Here is a 23,841-nt window from a genome sequence, read left to right on the forward strand (position 1 = left end):
GGTGCAAATTATGTGTCTGCATCTCTGGTGAGTAGGTTGTATTTTATTTACACTTTTTCATGTTTTTGTCATATTATTGGAGCTATATTGCAAATATTAATTCTTAACTGCTCCAGAAGATGTACTTGACACAGTTGAGGTTGTAGTGTAGAGGTTTGGAGTGTTTCCTGGGTTTCTTGCTTTAGTAAAATAGTATTCACCCTCCATATGTGAAATGCCTCTCTCTCTCTCTCTGTAATGCCACGCGTTATTATATTGCGTTTTTGTATAGTATTGATGGTTCTATAATTGCAATGTGATAGTGGTGGTATTAAGAGGTGGATTAAGTCGAGTAAGTCCTCACTGAAGGCCCAAGTACCAAATGCACTAGATTTCTGCAAGTCCTTCATTAATGTATGTAGATGTGTCTGTCTTTTTGTCCTTTTGTTAGGGAGCTCCCTGAGTCTTCTCCCATGCGTGCCCCGCCCGCACGGAGCTCCTCGCTGGCATACTGATCACATACACCTGAGACTCGATTGGCACTCATCACCACACCATACATAAGCCACTCACTTCCACACTCACACCGTCAGTTATTATCAATGGTATGTACTGATTGTCCCACGTACTTCCCGAGTGCCGTTCAGTGCCGCACTTCTCTCAAAGCACACAGTGGATATTACACAGACTTCATTTCGGTTCCTATCTCTGTGGACCGCGCTCCCGCTGCACACCACCGGGTATTTCACCGTGGAAGCGAGTGTTTCCTTTGGCTATACCATGTAACGCAAATAAACTCTGTTTGCTTTTACTTCAGCTTTGTCTCCAGTTTCTCGCATAACACCTTTGGTGTTTTTTCCTTGTTCTTATTTTTATGCTTTTCCCCTATCAGCAATAAGGCTTATATACAGTAGCTCACAAAAGTGAGTACACCCCTCACATTTCAGCAAACGTTTTATTATATGTTCTCAAGGGACAATACTATAGAAATAAAACTTGGATATATTGCAGAGTAGTCAATGTGCAGCTTCTATAGCAGTATAGATTTACTGTCCTTGAAAAGAATAACTCCACATACAGCCATTATTTTCAAAATAACTGGCAATAAAAGTGAGTACACCCTCAGTGAACATGTCAAAACTGTGTCCAAAGTGTCAATATTTTGTGAGAACCATTGTTATCCAGCACTGACTTAATCCACCTGGACATAAAATTCACCAGAGCTGTTGAGAAGATACTAAAATGGTTGCTCAAATGTGAGGGGTGAATTTACTTTCGTGAGATACTGTTGATAGGCCCAAGAGTCTTCTGCATATGAACATCAGTATTTATTTCATCGTAGGTTTGGATTATTGAGTAATAAAACATCGCTCAGATTAAACCGTTGCTCATAGTCTCCAGATTCTTTACTCATCCTCTGGTACTTCTGGTGAAAACACTACATTTTATACCTGTAAAAGATTTACAAAAACATGCTGTAATTTAAATATTACACTTTTTTATCATATATTTCCCTTTATTGTGTGTCTATGAAAAATAAACAGCAGTATAATAACAGTACATATAGATAAACTGGGGGCTTTAAAACTGTATCTACTCTTCTGGTTTGATGAAAGGGTAGAAATGATTCATCTTTATCAGTTGATCTGCCTTCAGTAGAATAAAACTCTGTGAAGGTTTTTGTACAGTGCAGCTGGATTCCCTGTCACTGTGGGCTTCACAGCACAGTAGTATAGAGCAGAGTCTGATACAGCAGCAGAGGAGATGAACAGATCCACTTGTTTTTTATTTTTATCCACTTTAGCATCCAGACGTGGTGGGATGTTGTTACTTTTACTTCCACCTTGAGTGATGTAAAGAAGGAACTCTGGTGCAGATTTAGGATGTTCCCTGTACCACTGCAAAGTACTTATAGCACCACTATATTTTTTGTAGCTGCAGGACAAAGTCACATCATCACCTTTGTCTACAACTTTCTGATGGAAAAGTGGCTCTACTGGATCTGCAATGGAGTCACCTGACAGAGACAAGAGTACAATGCATGTTTACCGTTTACATGATTAATGGAAAGTTACATATCTCAGTCTAACTGATATTTACAATACCACTATTACTACTGCTATATATGAAGTGAATTAAAAGTCAATGTTACCTCACCTAGTGAAAGCCACAGACACATCAGTATAACAGTGAACATGTTAAAGGCTTTTGACAAATACAAATATTTTAAGTTCTCTGTGTGCTTTACTTTGTAAACCCTTTAAAAGTTCATGAAGCTCCACCTCACAGCATCACATGACATCTACAGTGTTGCTGATATATGCTTGACTAGCTGCAACTTCCTGACCTCACATTGGCTGATTTTAATGTATTAATCTATATAGAAATCATATAGAAAGCTAATGGTATTGAAATCTAGGAAATCTATCGAAAATTGTTAAACATAATGAAGAAAATATTCATTCTAAAGTGTTGGGAATTAAAGATACAGAGTGAATTTAAATAGACAACCGACTGTCCATGGTTACCCTAATTTTGCACATAATGTTAGGAGGAACATTATATATCCAGATGCAGGGATGAATCACGTGGGAGGATCGAAAGTTCAGTTTTGCTATAATTAAGTTTCAGCTAATGAGCTGCAATCCATATTGCAGTCTGCCAGACATACTGCATTCAAGAGTGGAAACAATAGTCTCTGGTAGAGAGAGTTGAAGGGTGTGTTGAGAGTCATAGCAAAGCATTTATATAAAAATAAAACCTATGTGAGGATATTAACTCAATGAGAGAAGTAAACTTTCTGATTATGTAGCATTTCTGGATGGTCTTTCTGTCTCAGTGTGTACAGCAGTCCAAGACCTTATTATAATATAATATATATATATATATATATATATATATATATATATATATATATATATATATATATATATATATATATATATATATATATATATATATATATATATAATTATTGACCTTGAGTAGGTCTTTTCCTACTAAAATTTGAAATATTATTTCATTACAGGATGCAGAAAAACTAGTTCATTATTTTGTTACATCTAGATTAGACTACTGTAATGCTTTACTGTCTGTGTGTTTGAGTAAGTGCATAAATAAGTTTCGGTTAGTCCAGAATGCAGCAGCAAGAGTCCTTACTAGATCTAGAAAATATTAACACATAACCACTGTTTTAATCAGTCTACAGTGGCTCACAATTAAATCTCGCATGATCATAAAATACTACTATTGACGTAAAAAGCACTAAACGGTCTCACGCCACAGTATCTGAGTGAACCTTTTTACCGGTATGATCCCTCATGCCTACTTAAATTTAAAGGTGCAGGCTATTTGTTGGTACCTCAAATAATGCAGGAAGCAGACCTTTCTTCTATAAAGCAACACAGTTATGGAAAAGCCTTCCAATTACTGTTCGGGACTCAGACACAGTGTCAGTATTCAAGTCAAGACCCAAAACATATTTATTTAGTCAAATACTTTAATCAGTAGTATTTTCTTAGGTCATGGGATATAGAGTGTTTGGTGAACTGGGATATTTATTGCTGTCGTCCCCTCACTCTCACACGTTCACTCAGGTTCGTTGATGGTGTTGTGGCAGGCCGTCTCTTATCCTAGAGATCCCTCATATCTGTCTTACCCTCTGGTTCTTCCTTTTAGTTATGCTGCAATAGTGAATCCCCAACTGCACAGTGTCCTTAACTTTTATACAGCAATAAGGATACTTATTAATAAATTTTTTTTCTCTCCCTGTCACTCGCCTTCTCTCTCTCTCTCTCTCTCTCTCTCTCTCTCTCTCTCTCTCTCTCTCTCTCTCTCTCTCTCTCTCTCTCTCGCTCTCTCTCTCTCTCTCTCTCTCTGTTAAGTTAAACATGCTCCTGAGGTACAGTACCAGTGACCACTGTTCCTGCCCCTATAGCTTTTCAAATCTGCCTGCTTTGTCTTGTTCTGCCTCTGGATAGTGTTCTCTTCGATTGGAGGCCACTCTGTGCAGCTGGGGATGGTTTCACATCTACAGCCTGGGGATTTATTAAATCACGGAGTAAGATGGATTTGGACGGTATTTAATGTCAACAGTCTGCTACACTGACTCAGGACTACAGTTTCGTTTTGGATCACAATCACTGCACACCTCAATATTGTCGCACAAACCAGGAGCTACAAAATGGCTGAGCGATGGTAGCCACATTAGCGCCTGACAAAGAGAAGGTTAGTGCCGCAGGGATGCAGGGAGTGTGGCTGGGGGACACAGCATCTCGTTCCTTCTAAGAACTAGTGTTACATACGTAACCTAGAGATGTTTCACATTCGGAAACTTTGAGCTGCGTTGCAGATGTCCTGGAGTGGATATACCAGTTTGATAGTTGCTGATTTTACTTCCATGTGTATATCTATGTTGCCACTTTCTTTAGTTCACTCACTTGAGGTTTATTGTTTTTTGTGAGTCAGGTAAGTTTCTAGTTATATTTTCTGCATTTTCTCTTGAGAGGCTATTTATGTAGGACTACTCCTTGTCCCTCATTCTGTAAATAAAAATAAATATCTGTACAATAACAATAAAGTGACTTTGTGGTTGGATGAAGGTTTATGAATGATTCATCTTTATCAGTTAATCTGCATTCAGCAGCACAAACCTGTGTGAAGGTTTTTGTACAGTGCAGCTGGATTTCTTGTCACTGTGGGCTGCACAGCACAATAATACTGAGCAGAGTCTGATACAGCAGCAGAGGAGATGATCAGATCCACTTGTTTAATATTTTGATTAATTGTCACATCCAGACGTGGTGGAATGGGTCTACTTTTTCTTCCAGATGGAGTGATGTAAAGAAGGTACTCAGGATTAGATTTGAGATATTGTCTGTACCAGTACACTCTATACACAGAACCACTGAAGCCTTTGTAGCTGCAGGACAGAGTCACCTCATCACCTTTATCTACTACTATCTGAGGTACAAGTGGCTCTACTGGATCTGCCATGGATTCACCTGTCAGAGAAAGAGGAAGAAATATTTTATTCATTATGCGATTAAGGCAAAAGTTACATAATCAGACTATTTTTTAGTACATCAACTAATCACTTATTGTTCATTGTTACTAAATAAAACTCTGCAGAAACTCACATAGTGAAAGCCACAGACACATCAGTATAACAGTGAACATTATGAATGCTTTTTGCCAAATAAAATATTCTACGGTCTTTCTATGTTTTATTATGTGAAAATTTAAAGGTTCATAGAGCTCCACCCCACAGCATCACATGACATTTTTAAAGTTGCTGACAAGTTTTTGATTAGCTGCAGCTACCTGACATTACATTGGAGGAGTACAATGTCAGGATGTGGCATTAAGCCAAGCATCTAAAGGACCTATGAAAATTTCTGAAATCTAAATTAAGAACCATAATTTATGAAATGGTCATCAGTTATTAAAAATTATACTAATCCAATATTTAGTGGGGCATGAATAGTACCTTGTCTGACTAATGTGTTCAATGATCAGCAATTATCTAAAAGCTTTATTATGAATTTACACCACAAAATACTTTAATGTGACGTCTACTTAATTTCACCTGTAATAAAGGTGAACAAATATTTGAACCCAGACAAGATCAAGGCAAAATTACATAACTTTGTTTCTGCTGGAATAAAGCGTGAAGCTTTGACATCACAACCCTGGTCTCTGTACTTAGTCTTTTGTTTCTGAGCTTTGTCTCGTTACTGAATTAGTTTGTTCTTGTCTCAATTAGCCACGACAGTATGCATCTAAATAGTGCTGCTTTTATTCCTGAAGGTTTCTCACAGGTTTCTCAGAGTATGCTTTATTAAGGACAGCAAAACCTTTTAAACACAAACTGAACAGAGAGTTAAGGATTTTTTGGGTGGCCCTTAGAGATAGAAAAGGCATTTTATAAAATAGATAACTTTATTAGTTGATCTGCCTTCAGTAAAACAAAACAGTGTGAAGGTTTTTGTACAGTGCAGCTGGATTTCCTGTCACTGTGGGCAAAAGAGCACAGTAGTATAGAGCAGAGTCTGATCCAGCAGCGGATGAGATGATCAGATCCACGTGTTCATTTCTGACTGTAGCATTCAGACGTGGTGGGATGGAGTCACTTTTGCCTCCATATGGACTGATGTATAGAAGGAACACAGGTTTGGATTTTGGATATTGTCTGTACCAGTGCAGGTTTGTTACTGCACCACTGTAGCTGCAGGACAGAGTAACATCATGAGCTTCTTCTACAGCTTTATCAGTAAAAAGTGGCTTTATAAGATCTGCCATGGAGTAACCTATCGTGGAGGAGAGTATATTGTCAATTTACACAAAGCAAGTTAAATTAATTTCAACACCATATTCACCAATTAATCACAATAAATTTTTATTTAAAAAAAAAAGTCAATTTTTATCTTACCTAATAAAATCCACAGATAGATAAATAAAACGCTGAACATGATGAATGTTCTTTGCTGGATAAATACATTTGGAGGTTCTTATGTACTCGGAAATGTTAAATTTATAATAGATCATGAAGCTCCACCCTACTTGATCACATGGTAGTGACATTACAGTCTCATTATTGTGTAGTTTTATGTCATTGACTGATAATTTTTTATTTCAATGTGTAATGTTTTAATATGTTATTAACTGTAAAACTTTATTTACTCTTTTGGGTTGATGAATAAAAATAAATGATTTTTAATCAGTTTATCTGCCTTCAGTAAACCAAAACTGAGTAAATGTTGTTGTTTTTTTGTACAGTGCAGTTATTCCCCCTGGTGGATCAAAAGGGACTAGCAATTATTTTCCCAAAATGTTTTTCATTTATTACATCCACAAGATTTGTTACAGATTTTCTTAGAACCAGAACTATATTAAGAATTTTTTTTTTTTTTTACTTCAGCAACTCTCAACTCTCAACAAAAGTATGGGGTTGTTTTCCAGCCATACAGTTTGTGGTAACCAAACTGTTACCTTAAAGTTGGAGGCACAAAATTGTATGTTGTACTGTATAATAATAAACAAATAAAGAGAGAAAGAGATATTGTCAAACTATGTCTAATCTTCTGATTTCATGAAAGTGTTAAATATGTTAATTATATGATCTGCTTTAATTACACCTAAACTGTGTAAAGGTTTTTGTACAGTGCAGCTGGTTTTCCAGAGCACATTGGAAAATATATAAAATAATAAAAATTTCTAAGGTCTATGCTTTATTATGTGAAGATTTTAAGGTGCATAGCAGTAGTCTTCTTCTTTTTCTTTTGGCTGCTCCCATTAGGGTCATCTGCCACAGCGGGTCATCCGTCTCCATACCCCCATGTCCTCTACATCTTCCTCTTTCAAACCAACTACCTGCATGTCTTTCCTCACCACATCCATAAACCTCCTCCTTGGTTTCCCTCTTTTCCTCCTTTCTCGTGGCTCCATCAGCATTTTCCTACCAATATACCCCATGTCCCTCCTTTGCACATTTCCCAACCATCTCAATCGCGCCTTCCTCCCCTTTCTCTAAAACTTTCTACATATGCTGTCCCTCTATTAGACTCATTTCTAATCCTGTCCATCCTCGTCACTACCAACGAAAACTTCTAGGACAACATCTTCATCTCTTCTACCTCCAGCTCCACCTCCTGTCTTTTAGTCAATGCCACTGTCTCTAAACCATATGACATAGCAGATCTCACCACAGTCCTATAAACTTTCCCTTTCACTCTTGCAAATGCCCTTCTATCACAAATCACTCCTGTCACTCTTCTCCACCCACTCCACCTTGTCTGCACTCGTTTCTTCACTTCTCTTACACACTCTTCATTACTTTGCACTGTTCACCCCAGGTACCTGAACTCCTCCACCTTCACCCCTTCTTCTTCCTGCAACCACACCACTTCACTGCACTCTCTCTCATTCACCCACCTCATTCACCTTCATCCCCAGCACGTACCTCGACTTCTCCAGGCTCTTTTAAACCTGATCCCTACTCTCACCACAAATCACAATATCGTCCGCAAACATCATAGTCTATGGACACTCCAGTCTGACATCTTCCGTCAACCTGTTCATCACCACTTCAAACAGGAAAGGGCTTAGGCCCGATCCTTAATGCAATCCAGGGTCTAAGCCCAATCTGTCGTTCTTACTGCTCACTTCACTGCTGTCACACTTTATTGTTTTATATTTTCCCCTAGTGGAATATAATTTCATTCATTCTATTAAAGATGCAAAATGTCAGAATTACTTCTGTCAGGAGTACACAGTGAGGACAACATTTTATACTGTAACAACCATCATCTTGGTTTACCAATCACCAATTCATCCTTGTTAACTCCCCTGTAAGTTCCATTACAAGTGGTTCCATTTATTCACCTTGTCAAGCTAAGATTATATGTTTAATTTGAATGTAATTTGAATGTTTTGGGAAAACTGATATTTCTACCATTCAATTATGGTCAGTAGTTCCGTTGCTAGCCTTAAAAGTAGTTCAGTTTCTAGCCTAATGAATTTCGGTTCCAGCCAGTGCAGGGGCAAAGGCGATTTTTTTTTTTTTAAACGAAGATGAAAAGACTTTGCTATCGTTAGATCATTAAAAAGAGAAAGTATCAAACATTTTTAGAGATAATGATTGCATTTGACGTACCTGTTGCGAAATTAAATAAAATAGAATGTGGTAAATATTGACAAATAAGAAAATGTCTATGTGCATGCAATAACGCCTCTGCTCCTTCAGGTAAAAACACTACATTTAATATGTGTAATAAATGTATAAAAACATGCTGTAAATAATTGTAATATTATACTTTTAAATAATATATTTCCCTTCATTGTGTGTCAATGAAAAATAATCTACTGTATTTAACAGTATATAGAGATAAGCTGTATGTGTGTGTGGGAGAAAGGGGCAGAGGAAACTGTCAAACTTTATCTTCTTTTCTGGTTTGGCAAAAGGTTATAAATGATTCATCTTTATCAGTTGATCTGTCTTCAAAAGAACAGAAATGTGTGAAGGTTTTTGTACAGTGCAGCTGGATTTTCTTGTCACTGTGGGCTCAACAGCACAGTAGTATAGAGCAGAGTCTGATACAGCAGCAAAGGAGATGATCAGATCCACTTGTTTATTACTATCATCAACTGTAGCATCCAGACGTTGTGGGATGTTGTCACTTTTATCTCCATCGGGAGTGATGGACAAAAGGAATTCAGGTTTAGATTTAGGATATTCCCTGTACCACTGCAAACTATATATAGCACCACTAAATTCTTTGTAGCTGCAGGACAGAGTCACATCTTTACCTTTATCTACAACTTTATGAGGGAAAAGTGGCTCCACTGGATCCGCCATGGAGTCACCTGTCATAGAGAAGAGAATAAATATTATCATCCAGTATATGATTAAGGCAAAATTTACAGAATTTAAATAAAATTTTTTAGCACAACACAGACTAATCAATTACTACTATTCACTGTTACGAACAAAAACTCAGTGGTAACTCACGTAGTGAAAGCCACAAACACATCAATATTACAGTGAACATGATAAATGCTTTAGCCAAATGAAATATCTCAAGGATTTTTTATGCTTTCTTTATGTGAAGATTTTAAGGTTCAAAGAGCTCCACCCCACAGCATCACATGACATCTACAATGGTGATGATAAATTCTTGACTAGCTGCAGGTTCATGACATTTCCTTGGCTTATTTTAATCAGCATGATTTGAGGGACAGCATGATAGGCATCCTCATTGTACTAGTGATTTAAGTTGCGTTATCTACCTATACCTATTTTATATAAAGATATTTTGGTATAATGCAATGCAAGTTTTGTATGTGAACTCCAGCAGGATTTACCAAACAAGCTTTTTGGGTAGAACAATGTGCAGTTGAGAATGATCAGTTCTGTACCTAGAAAGCAGGTTATACACAGAACTTCAACATCGTTTACACCAATGTTGGTTAACATAAAACACCACACTACTGCCGGGCCCTAGAGCAAGGCCCTTAACCCTCAATTCCTCAGCTGTATAACTGATAATGTAAATGTAAATGTCATACCACACACTTTGCTTCAATGCACAGATAAGCAATGTGACTGTCTCTATTCAGCGCAAAGCATGGAAATTCTTCCTCCATATGTAGTTTACATTATTTTGGCAGTTCCCTTTCGGGAACTCAAAGTGACTAATCAGTCAAAATTTAAGCCATGAGGTCACCTTGCAATCAAGAAACAGCTTCGCTATCATGTGATTTGTGGTAACAGACACCTGCAGTGTTCACTGTGGTTTCTTGTCTGTTCCCCATCCATAGAGAACATCCCTGATAAAGCTTCTTCTGAGTGAAAAACTTGATATTCTGAGAAATATTTGAGGAAATTTGTACTTACCACCCCTTATACTTCAAAATAAATCAAAATTGCCTTACAATTCCTTTGTATGCACTTGAATGAAAGGATGTAATTAAAAGTTGGTTTTATTTGCAAGCTTCCGATGAGTTAAACTAATAAAAGGTGTGTTTTGTGTGATGCCAAAGCATGTTTGCAAAATCCTTTTCCACAGCAGTCATTTTAAGATGAAGAAATAGGACAAATAAATGGAATAGCAGTGATAATTTTTTTTCTGTCTAAAAAAAAAGATATGTATGATCATTATATCATTGCTGATACATTTGCACATTTGATCTGCTTTCCATAAAGCAAAACTCTGGTTTTTGTTCAGTGCAGCAGGATTTCCTATCACTGTGGGATTCAGAGCACAGTAGTATAGAGCAGAGTTTGATACAGTAGCATTGAAGATGATCAGATCCAGTTGTTTATTATTTTGATCAACTTTCGCATCCAGACGTGGTGGAAGGGGCTTACTTTTATTTCCATATGGAGTGATGTACAGAAGATACTCAGGTTCAGAATTTGGATATTGTCTGTACCATTGCAAACTATCCACAGAACCACTGAAGCCTTTGTAGTTGCAGGATAGAGTCACATCATCACCTTCATTTGCAACTTTCTGAGGTACAAGGAGCTCTATTGAATCTGCCATTGAGTCTCCTGTCATAGAAAAGAGAACAAACATTTTGACCCTTAGATGATTAAAGCAAAGTTGCATGATTCGGACTCACACTTAAAACACACAGATCAATAATTTATATATGACTCACCTAATGAAAGCCACAGACACATCATTATAACAGTGAACATGATAAATGAAAATATTCTAAAGTCTTATTTTTTTGCTTCTTAATTATGTGAACAACTTAAATGTTCATGAAGCTCCACCCTATGGAATCACATGACATCTACAGTGTTGCTCATATTTTTGACTTCCTGAGATTACCTTGGACTGAACATAATGTCTGGATCCTGAATCAGGACAAGATTTGAATGAACTACATTCCTACATTCTAGGGAACTAGCCATTAGAGAATATATAAAGAAAATCTAAGTGGTTATTAAAGTAATAATCTATATAATTATATTTAACATATTATATTAAAGCTTTAAAAATATTTTATCCCAGGTGTGTCAAAACCGTTGTGATTAACTGATATAAAGGATATTGATAATGTTTCATGAATCATAAATTTACTAACAATAACTTATATTATTCAAATTAATTCCAATAAAATGTTAAAGTGTTGTCCATGAAGCATAAATAAATATTTATTAAGAGAATAATTATTATTATCCAGTATATGATTAAGGCAAAATTTACAGAATTTAAATTAAAATTTTTTAGCACAACACAGACTAATCAATTACTACTATTCACTGTTACGAACAAAAACTCAGTGGTAACTCACGTAGTGAAAGCCACAAACACATCAATATTACAGTGAACATGATAAATGCTTTAGCCAAATGAAATATCTCAAGGATTTTTTATGCTTTCTTTATGTGAAGATTTTAAGGTTCAAAGAGCTCCACCCCACAGCATCACATGACATCTACAATGGTGATGATAAATTCTTGACTAGCTGCAGGTTCATGACATTTCCTTGGCTTATTTTAATCAGCATGATTTGAGGGACAGCATGATAGGCATCCTCATTGTACTAGTGATTTAAGTTGCGTTATCTACCTATACCTATTTTATATAAAGATATTTTGGTATAATGCAATGCAAGTTTTGTATGTGAACTCCAGCAGGATTTACCAAACAAGCTTTTTGGGTAGAACAATGTGCAGTTGAGAATGATCAGTTCTGTACCTAGAAAGCAGGTTATACACAGAACTTCAACATTGTTTACACCAATGTTGGTTAACATAAAACACCACACTACTGCCGGGCCCTAGAGCAAGGCCCTTAACCCTCAATTCCTCAGCTGTATAACTGATAATGTAAATGTAAATGTCATACCACACACTTTGCTTCAATGCACAGATAAGCAATGTGACTGTCTCTATTCAGCGCAAAGCATGGAAATTCTTCCTCCATATGTAGTTTACATTATTTTGGCAGTTCCCTTTCGGGAACTCAAAGTGACTAATCAGTCAAAATTTAAGCCATGAGGTCACCTTGCAATCAAGAAACAGCTTCGCTATCATGTGATTTGTGGTAACAGACACCTGCAGTGTTCACTGTGGTTTCTTGTCTGTTCCCCATCCATAGAGAACATCCCTGATAAAGCTTCTTCTGAGTGAAAAACTTGATATTCTGAGAAATATTTGAGGAAATTTGTACTTACCACCCCTTATACTTCAAAATAAATCAAAATTGCCTTACAATTCCTTTGTATGCACTTGAATGAAAGGATGTAATTAAAAGTTGGTTTTATTAGCAAGCTTCCGATGAGTTAAACTAATAAAAGGTGTGTTTTGTGTGATGCCAAAGCATGTTTGCAAAATCCTTTTCCACAGCAGTCATTTTAAGATGAAGAAATAGGACAAATAAATGGAATAGCAGTGATATCTTTTTTCTCTGTCTAAAAAAAAAGATATGTATGATCATTATATCATTGCTGATACATTTGCACATTTGATCTGCTTTCCATAAAGCAAAACTCTGGTTTTTGTTCAGTGCAGCAGGATTTCCTATCACTGTGGGATTCAGAGCACAGTAGTATAGAGCAGAGTTTGATACAGTAGCATTGAAGATGATCAGATCCAGTTGTTTATTATTTTGATCAACTTTCGCATCCAGACGTGGTGGAAGGGGCTTACTTTTATTTCCATATAGAGTGATGTACAGAAGATACTCAGGTTCAGAATTTGGATATTGTCTGTACCATTGCAAACTATCCACAGAACCACTGAAGCCTTTGTAGTTGCAGGATAGAGTCACATCATCACCTTCATTTGCAACTTTCTGAGGTACAAGGAGCTCTATTGAATCTGCCATTGAGTCTCCTGTCATAGAAAAGAGAACAAACATTTTGACCCTTAGATGATTAAAGCAAAGTTGCATGATTCGGACTCACACTTAAAACACACAGATCAATAATTTATATATGACTCACCTAATGAAAGCCACAGACACATCATTATAACAGTGAACATGATAAATGAAAATATTCTAAGGTCTTATTTTTTTGCTTCTTAATTATGTGAACAACTTAAATGTTCATGAAGCTCCACCCTATGGAATCACATGACATCTACAGTGTTGCTCATATTTTTGACTTCCTGAGATTACCTTGGACTGAACATAATGTCTGGATCCTGAATCAGGACAAGATTTGAATAAACTACATTCCCCTTCGGGAACTCGATTCTTCATCTAGGGAACTAGCCATTAGAGAATATATAAAGAAAATCTAAGTGGTTATTAAAGTAATAATCTATATAATTATATTTAACATATTATATTAAAGCTTTAAAAATATTTTATCCCAGGTGTGTCAAAACCGTTGTGATTAACTGATATAAAGGATATTGATAATGTTTCATGAATCATAAATTTACTAACAATAACTTTTAATATTCAAATTAATTCCAATAAAATTTTAAAGTGTTCTCCATGAAGCACACATTCGTCAGTAGTTGAGTTTATTGCTTTACATTGCCCCCTATTGGAATAAAAGAGACTAGCACTGTGTATTTCACTGTCTACTGCGTCAACTATATATGATAGAAATGACAATAAAAGCTTCTTGACCTCTTGACTTGAGATTCACTTGTTCCTTTTTGACTGTGGCATTTAGACGTAGTGGAATGAAGTCACTTTTAGGTCCATATGGACTGATGTAAAGAAGGAAGTCAGGTTTAGATTTTTGATCTTGTCTTTACCAGTATAGGTTTGTTACTGTGCCACTGTAGCTGCAGGCTAGAGTAACATCATTACTTTTATCTACAGCTTTGTGAGTAAAAAGTGGCTTTATTGTAGCTGCCATGAAGTCACATGTCATAGAGAGGAGATCACATGACATTCTTATTGTTCTGTAATGTCATGACATTGACTAAACATTTTTGAATGTCAAGGTGTAATGTTCATGATAAGTTTTTATCATTTTGTATGAGTTGTCTTGATATAATCATTAGTGTTAAATATAGCTTTACTTTAATATAAAGAAACATACTTTGGCACATTCTTTCACCACTTTTTTATGCATTATACTAAAACTATGTCAAAGTTTAGCTACTTTTAAGCAGTTACAATGGTATTAATGATAGAGAGAGAGAGAGAGAGAGAGAGAGAGAGAGAGAGAGAGAGAGAGAGAGAGAGAGAGAGAGAGAGAGAGAGACTGTAAAATTGTATCCAGTCTTCTAAATTAATGAAAAAATATAAATGATTCATTTTTTATCAGTTGATCTCCCTTCAGTAAAACAAAACTGTGTAAATATTGTTTTGTGCAGTGCAGTTATTCCCCCTGGTGGTATAAAAGAGACTTACAATTATTTTTCCAGAAATGTTTTTATTTTTATTTTTTTCATTTTCTCAGTGATAGAACTATATTAGGACATTTTATACTTTGCAACTCTGACTGTAAAACATATATGAACAAAAGTATTAAGAAACACCAAGGACTTTTTTGGGAATTATGTGGTTCTTCACCGAACCTCAAACCTGAAGGCGCACAATTGTACTATATAATAATAATAATAATAATAATAATAATAATAATAATAATAATAATAATAATAATAATTAATAAATAAATATAAATAGTGAGATACTGTCAAACTGTACCTAGTTTTCAGGTTAATTGATAGGGTATAAATCGGTTGATCACTTAGGATCGAATATAACTTTAAGATTTATGAAGCATCACCAAAAGTATTATCTATAAGTATTGGCACATGTTATTATGAAAATCCAACATTCTGTCTTTTGGCAAGAGACATAATTACAGAGTGAAGGTAGCACATTTATTCATTATATTGTATCCACAAAATTTTTATTTATATAGTTGGGGTTTTGTAAGAAAGGGCTTGTGCCTGCTATTGCCTTCACTATTCAAGGTGCCAACAAGTAGCCTTCAGATTTTGATCAAAATAGGTGTGGCAGATCCTAATAGACCACAGGTTTGCTCAGGTATTGTGGCTCAGGACCATTCAATGTTTTACTGTATACGAGAGTAGTATTATTTTATTCATTCATTCATTCATTCATTTTCTCCCGCTTATCCGTAATCCGGGTCGCGGGGGCAGCAGTCTAAGCAGGCCCCTGCCTTCGACTGCTGCCCAATCCTCACAGCACCGTCCCTTACGGTCCCTCCTGCAGGTGGTGAGCCCACAGGAAGGCGGCCCCACGTCACGGACCTTAATATTTCCCTTGTAAGGGACCCCCGGAGCATAGAGGGTTAAGGGCCTTGCTCAAGGGCCCAAGAGTGGCAGCCTGGCAATACCGGGGCTTGAACCCCCGACCTTCTGATCGGCAGCCCAGCGCCTTAGCCGCTGGAGCCACCACTCCCCCCTAGTATAGTATTATTTTATAATAAATGTAAAGTATGTTTAGGAGCTTGTTGCTCCATTTAGACAGTAACATTTTCTGCTATCTCATCTATCATGGACCACCTATTCTAGAGTTTCTACAATATCTTCCTTTAACTCAAATCTTTCTCAGTTGTACATACTGTTAAAATATCACTGTCAATACTGATAGATTCTATAGGTACTTCTTTTAACTTTGCTTTCTTTCTTTTTTCGTTTTACCACACGGTCTTATAAAACACTGCATTTCTATAAGAGAGATTTGGTGCAACCAAATTGCTTGAACAAATTACATGCATTACATAATATAGAGAGATTATAGAGATTCCACTTTTGCGAATGATAATATGTAATTATATTTACATTTTCATGAGTTTTGTAAAATGTGTGTCCATTTCTAAAGGAATGATTAGAGATGTAAGTGAGGGTTGAATTTTAAAAAGCACAGAGGGGTTTAAATATTACATATTAATATTTGCTCACATACAGAATCCTGAATGAATGATTTTGAAAATTGTGAGATTTATTCATCTAATTTCCAGGATTATGTGATGAAGATACATGATTTCATCATTTTAATTCCATACAATGCATTTTCTGTGCATCCTTCACCCATCTATGAAGAAAAGTCTTTTTTTCTGTCTCTTAGTGTTTTTTGTACTTTTTTTTTTTTTTTCGTCTATTGCAGGGGTTTTCAACCGGTGGTTGCCACTAACAGGTAAGGAGTACCCCCCACACACACACACAATAGTGGGCCGCAGATTAAAAACCCCTGGTCTATTGAGTCCCAATAGTCATCTGCATTTCCACTTCTGGTGCAAACAATCCATTTTACTTCCAGACAATATTTACAGAACCATGCTGCAAATGATTAAAACATTATGCTTTTTTTAAAATCACATATTTCCCTTCATTACATGTCTTGAATTGCATGGAGATGTACATGGTGTGGTGGGATGTTGTCACTTTTATCTCCATTTGGGGTGATGTACAGAAGGAACTCAGGTTTAGATTTAGGATATTCTCTGTACGTACGATAGTACTTTAAACTATATACAACACCACTGAAGCCTTTGTAGCTGCAAGATAGATTTACTTTACCACCTTTATCTCCAACTTTCTGAAAGAAAAGTGGCTTTACTGGATCTGCCCTGGACTCACCTGTCATAGAGAACATTTTTTACTTTTACACAATGAATATTCAATTCAATTCATTTTTATTTGTATAGCGCTTTTAACAATGAACATTGTCTCAAAGCAGCTTTACACAGATAATGCGGTGATTAAAAATGAATATGTTCTTTATGAGTAAGTTTGTCCCTGATGAATACTTACATTCTGATTTTGAACACAACACGACTAATCATTTACTACTATCAACTATTACTATATAATTGTTCAATTTCTATTGCTAATATGAATTGAACAATAAGTTAATAGTAAATCACCGAGTGAAAGCCACAAACAAATCAGTATAACAGTGAACATGATGAACTGTTTAACCTGAAAGAAAATATTCTGTGCTCTATTATGTGTATATCTTCAAGATTCATGAAGCTCCACCCACAGCACATGACATATTCAGTGTTCTGTTTCTTGACAGACTTAACTCTTTGAATTGACCTATGATTATATATCCTAAACTTACAAAACAAAGTTTTTGCTAGTAGTCTCTTGCTTTATTATGCCCACTAGTGAAAATAATATTTGTACATGAACAGCTGTCACCTTCTTCCTTGTTCATTTCCTGTACCTGTCATTTTAGTGTTTCTCTCAAAAGTTGTATTTCATCATAGTCATTGTGAGAAATATATAATACTTGCTTTAACATTAAACTCTGATATAAAGATAATGCAGCCCCCACTGCTGCACTAATTGACATTTTAGTCTTCTTTGGAAGGATAAAATGTTTATTCCTGATAGAAAGGAATAAAAAATAGAAAGGAGGACAAAGGGATGTGGTGGTGGAATGAGAAAGTGCAGGAAAGCATAGGGAGAAAGAGGTTGGCAAAACAGAAGTGGGATAGACAGAGTGATAAGAAAAGTAGGCAGGAGTACAAGGAGATGCGGCAGCAGGTGAAGAGGTATGTGGCGAAAGCCAAGGAAAAGGCATATGAGGAGCTGTATGAGAGGTTGGACACTAAGGAAGGAGAAAAGTATTTGTACCAATTGGCCAGGCAGAGGGACCGAGCTGGGAAGGATGTGCTGCAAGTTAGGGCAATAAAGGATGGAGATTGAAATGTGTTGACTAGTGAGAAGAGTGTGTTGAGAAGATGGAGAGAGTATTTTGAGCAGCTGATGAATGAGGAAAATCAGAGAGAGAGAAGGTTGGATGGTGTGGAGATGGTGAAGCAGGATGTAGATAGGATTAGTAAGGAGGAAGTGAGAGCAGCAATTTAAAGGATGAAGAGTGGAAAGTCTGTAGGACCAGATGAGATACCGGTAGAAGCATGGAGATGTTTAGGAGAGATGGCAGTGGAGTTTTTAACCAGATTGTTTAACAGGATTTTGGAAGGTAAGAAGATGCCTGAGGAATAGAGAAGAAGTGTGCTGGTACCGATCTTTGAGCATAAGGGAGATGTGCAAACCTGCAGTAACAACAGGGGAATTAAGTTGATCAGTCACATCATGAAGTTATGGGAAAGAGTAGTGGAAGCCAGGCTGAGAGAAGAGGTGACCATCTGTGAGCAGCAGTATGGTTTCATGCCGAGGAAGAGCACCACAGATGCTTTATTTGCTTTGAGAATGCTGATGGAGAAGTATAAAGAAGGTCAGAAGGAATTGCATTGTGTATCTGTGGATTTTGAGAAAGCATACGACAGGGTGGAGACAGGAGTTGTGGTATTGTATGAGGAAGTCAGGTGTGTCAGAGAAGTATGTGATGGTGGTGCAGGACATGAATGAGGACAGTGTGACAGTAGTGAAGTGTGCAGTAGGAACGACAGACCGGTTCAAGGTGAAGGTTGGACTGCATCAAGGATCAGCTCTCTGAGCCCGTTCCTGTTTGAAGTGGTGACGGACAGGTTGACGGACGAGGTCAGACAGGAGTCTTCATGGACTATGATGTTTGCGGATGATTTTGTGATTTGTGGTGAGAGTAGTGAGCAGGTTGAGAAGAGCCTGGAGAGGTGGAGGTAATCGCTGGAGAGAAGGGGAATGAAAGTCAGTAGGAGTAAAACAGAGTACATGTGTGTGAATTAGAGGGAGGGCAGTGGAGTGGTGCGGTTGCAAGAAGAAGAGGTGGAGAAGGTGGAGAAGGTCTCTTTTACTCTTGCGATACCCTTCTATCGCAAGAGTGAAAGAGATTTAGTTTAGTTTAGTTAGATGAAGTTTATAGGACTGTGGTGAGACCTCCTATGTTGTATGGTTTAGAGGCAGTGGCATTGAGTAAAAGACAGGAGGTAGCAGAGCTGAAGATGTTATGGTTTTCGTTGGGAGTGACGAGGATGGACAGGATTAAAAATTAGTTTATTAGAGGGACAGCGCATGTAGGATATTTTAGGGAACAAGGTGAGGGATGAGAGATTGAGATGGTTTGGACATGTACAGAGGTGGGACATGAGTTATATCGGTAGGAGAATGCTGAGGATGGAGCCACCAGAAAGGAGGAGGTTCATGGATGTGGTGAGGGAAGACATGCAGGTAGTCGGGGTGAAAGAGGCAAAAGTGGAGGACGGGGGGGGGGATGTGTTATGGAGACGGATGATCCGCTGTGGCGACCCCTAGTGGGAGAAGCCGAAAGAAGCCGAAGAAGAAGATGTGCAATAATAACAATAACAAAGTATCTTAAACAACACGTGCAATAACAGAAATGTTTTAAACCGTGCAATATTACCTTTGTGCAATGTTACCTGCAATACGTGCGAAACTAATTACTAGTTGTTACTAGTTGTCTCTTTTTTTTCTTATTTTTATTTATACATTGTGTTGTGTATATACTGTATACTATAGTATGTCTATATTGTTTTATATATTTGCATTTATTTTTTTCGTTGCTGCTGTAACAGAGAAATTTCCCCACTGTGGGCCGAATAAAGGTATCTTATCTTATCTTATCTTATCTTATCTTATCTTATCTTATCTTATCTTATCTTATCTTATCTTATCTTATTTTATCTTATCTCATCTTATCTTATCTTATCTTATCTTATCTTATCTTATCTTATCTTATCTTATCTTATCTTATTCATCTCTGATGAGCAGCTTGGGGTGACTGTGGCATGGAAAAACTCCCTAGATGAATGAGGAAGAAACCTTGAGAGGAACCATACTCAAAACGGGGTACCTGTTTTCGTTTGGGTCATATCAAGAGTGCGATTATACATTTAAAAACAATACAAAACACTGGAGATTGAGAACTACCATGAATTCCGGAGCGTGATTTTGAATAATGTCCTTTCTACAGTCTTATACAGTCAGCTGATGTTGTGGAACCAGGAGCTACTGAGCAACTCATAAAAAAGCAACATTTGAGATCATAGATCCTACACCAACATGCCAGAGCCTTTAAGAAATTTGAAGAGGTCCAATGCCAAACACTACATGAAGTGGGATTTAAATGGTGCTGGTACGTCTCTAGATGGTACGGGATGTTTGCGGGCTCTGCATCTTCTTCTTTGAAGGTCCATAATCTTCATGAGGTGGGACACAACTTTAGCTGGCGTAACCTCTGGATGCCTCGAGGTGGGTAGAGAAAGAAAAGCAGTGGAGAGCATTTAGCGTAGCTGCTGTTCATTATATTAACAAGCACAGTTTGATAATGTGCATTTGATCAGATGTACTGGAGTACAAGCTTATAATATGTGATGTGTGTTATGTGTAGTCCTTGCTAAAAAGGTATTTAATCTGCACTTAAACTGGGAGAGTGTGGCTGTCTGTATTATTTATTGATATTGTTTATGAGTCTACAAAAAAAAGAAAAAATGCAAAATAAAAATTAGTACCAAAAATGTAAAAGTACAATCCATTCACTATTCACTATTCACTATTCATTTCCACATTTTTTTCTTTTTCAATAGACCTAAATACAGAGTGAAGGTAGCAAACTGTTATCAGTAGTTCAGTTTAGTTCTTTCTGTTGCCCTCTAGTGGAATAACAGAGACTAGCACTTAAAATAACAGCAAAGGCCTTGCTAGGCCACTGCACAATTTGTCTCTAACACTAATTTAACAGATGTTTCATATCTGTTGAACTCTGTAGGAGAAAGCCCTGCCCCCTGCTGTGGTGCTTATTAGGTAGAAACAAAAAGCTTTCACCCTTTGATTTAAGTGGGCATGTCAAATCATAATAGACCAATAGTTCACCATGGCTTAAGAACATTCAGTGCTTCATTTGTGACTAGTAATATTTTATTATAATTGCAAATTTCGATTGGGAGGCAATGCAGTGGTATAATCTATCTATCTATCTATCTATCTATCTATCTATCTATCTATCTATCTATCTATCTATCTATCTATCTATCTATCTATCTATCTATCTATCTATCTATCTATCTATCTATCTATCTATCTAGCTCAAATTTTGATAAAAAACTATACAAAAAAGGCTTGTCTGAGTCTCAAACACTAACTGGGCAGCTGTTTCATAACAAATGGTCTGCGCTATTGAAGGAATCACTTAGGAGGTAGGTATACATAAAGACTCTTTTTTGTTCTGGCAACAAGGTCGTGGAATGAACTTCCCCTAGATGTCCAAACAGCTGAGTCACTGTCTTCTGTATCTTCAAATGATGGGTAAAAATCTACCTCTTCCTTAAACACTTCAATTAGCAATAATTTTACCTGTTTGTTTTAGGTCTTTATTAAAAAAATAAATAAAATGTGCTATAATTCCTCCCAAAAGAGTTTTAGCAGTTGATATTATTGTGATTATATTTATATATATATCCTAAATTTACAAAACATAAACAGTTTGACAATTATTAATAATATAAACACAATTATAATGCATTTATTGTAGTATTTAATTTAATTTAATTTAATTTAATTTAATTTAATTTAATTTAATTTAATTTAATTTAATTTAATTTAATTTAATTTAATTTAATTTCATTTCATTTCATTTCATTTTATTTGCTTTATTTTGCCCCCTAGTGGAAAACCAGCATTCTGATTTCAAAAATGTTTTTATTTTATTACATTTATAAACATTCATTTTCATCCATTCATTCATTCATTCATTTTCTCCCGCTTATCCGTAATCCGGGTCGGGGGGGCAGCAGTCTAAGCAGGCCCCCGCCTTCGACTGCTGCCCAATCCTCACAGCACCGTCCCTTACGGTCCCTCCTGCAGGTGGTGAGCCCACGGGAAGGCGGCCCCACGTCACGGACCTTGATATTTCCCTCGTAAGGGACCCCCGGAGCATAGAGGGTTAAGGGTCTTGCTCAAGGGCCCATTTATAAACATATATTCCTAAATTTACACGTGGGCTTATAAATGTGTAATTTAGATATATATATTTTTTCATAGCCAAAACCACATTAGGAAATGGTTTTGAAGATTAGGAGATTTTTCCAGTATTTTTCATGATTACATGATGAAGATACTTGATTTACTCATTATGGATTAATCCAATGTGAATTCTGCCTGTGTGTCATTCATTTATGTTTATGATTAATCTTCTGGTCGTTTTGGAGAAAACACTGCATTTTACATTCATAATTGATGAACAAAAACATGCTGTAAATGATATTATGCAATTCTCTCTCACATATTTTCATTTTGTGTTTATGACTGTCTGTATCTAAACTTGTGGGTTAATGAAAGGGAATAAATGATTCATCTTTATCAGTCGATCTGCCTTCAAAAAGACAAAACTGCGTTAAGGATTTTGTACAGTGCAGCTGGATCTTCAGTCACTGTGGGCTCCACAGCACAATAGTAGAGGGCAGAGTCTGATACAGCAGCAGAGGAGATGATCAGATTCACTTTTTTATTACTATCATCAACTGTAGCATCCAGACGTGGTGAAATGTTGTTACTTTTACCCCCATTTTGAGTGATGTACAAAAGGAACACAGGTTGGGATTTTGGTTATTCCCTGTACCACTGCAAACTATTTACATAACCACTGAAGTCTTTGTAGGTGCAGGACAGAGTCACATCATCACCCTTATCTACAACCTTTTGATGGAAAAGTGGCTCTATTGAATCTGCCAAGGAATCACCTGTCATAGAAATGAGAATATTATATTTATAAACCTTCACACGATCAAGGCAAAGTTACATAACTCAGATTCACATTCTGAATTTTAACACCACACAAGCTAATCACTGACTTACTCTTTACTATTACTACTGGTATATATTAATTGGAAAAAAATCAGTAGCAAGTATCAAAGTAACTTACCTAGTAAAAGCCACAGACACATCAATATAACAGTGAACATGATTATTGCTTTTGATATTCTGAAATCTCTCTGTGCTCTATTATGTCAACATACAGTATTAGGTTCATGGAGCTCCACCCACAGCATCACATGACATCTTCAATGTTGCTTACCAATTACCAACTAGCTGCAGCTTCCTGACATTGCAGTACATTGGCTGGTTATAATGTCAGAAAATGTACCAAATGCGGTAGGGTCATCTGGTAGTCTGGTAAATCTAAGAAATATTGAGAACCATCATTTATGAAATGGTAATTTATTAATTATGGTTGTATTTTAGACCAGTGGTGTCAAACTGCAAGTCTACAGCTTTTTCCTTAATGCATTGTGATTAAACAGCAGAGGTGGCAAAAGTACACACATCCATTACTTAAGGAGAAGTACAGATACTCATGTTTTAAAATACTCGGGTAAAAGTTGAAGTACTGATTATACCTTTTTACTTAAGTGAAAGTAAAGAAGTCTTGGCTCTGACATGTACTTAAGTAAAAAGTAGTTATTACTTGTACCTGTTTTAGCTGTTAACCGGACCTCACATCATATTAATATTTGACAGACAGACAGACAGAAAGACAGATATATAGATAGAACTGTAGT

This window comes from Silurus aristotelis (assembly GCF_946808225.1).
Source record: "Silurus aristotelis genome assembly, chromosome: 5".
NCBI classification, from domain to species: domain Eukaryota; kingdom Metazoa; phylum Chordata; class Actinopteri; order Siluriformes; family Siluridae; genus Silurus; species Silurus aristotelis.